The sequence below is a fragment of the Seriola lalandi genome, unplaced genomic scaffold (assembly GCF_002814215.2).
Source record: "Seriola lalandi dorsalis isolate HSWRI2012SDOR001 ecotype SW California unplaced genomic scaffold, Sedor1 jcf7180002054975, whole genome shotgun sequence".
Taxonomy (NCBI): Eukaryota; Metazoa; Chordata; class Actinopteri; order Carangiformes; family Carangidae; genus Seriola; species Seriola lalandi.
In genome coordinates, this window is record NW_019525525.1 from 132,907 (window position 1) to 133,506 (window position 600).

Sequence of the window (600 nt, forward strand, 5' to 3'; positions counted from 1 at the left end):
CTAAATGATGAAAGCATTTTACAGCTTCTTTTAATTTCAGTTTCACCTCTCTAAATAGTTTAACTGATTTACTCTCTCATGAAAATAATCAAATGAATGTGTGTTGCTTCATAAGGAACTGAAGTTTGTGTCAGTGAGAGGACAGAAGAGTTGACATTAGTTCAGCAACAATTAATTTAAATGGGTACAATATATAAAACATATTTGTCTTCCAACTTTTCTAATGTCTCAGTTTTTTTTTCACTGGATAATTTCACTTTATTGATTGAAAAACATACAATACATGGCTTTTTTTTTTTTTTTTTCAAATAACAATACATTTTAACATCGTCACTTTAAGAGCTTATTAAAACTGTCCTTTTTTTGTTTATTGGGGCATATTGTAACTGATAAATATTCTTCATAATGAGGCCCAACCTATTTACATATTAAACAAATTGTACTGAAACAAGTGGGACTCTTGGGGGAATGACTAGTGTACAATACAATACTAACATTAACACTCCAGTTTCATCACACAGTAACTGTGGTCCTGGTAATATCCAGTTCAATACTGTGAGGAGGAGTCAATGCAAAACTCAGATGTCTTCCACCTCTACT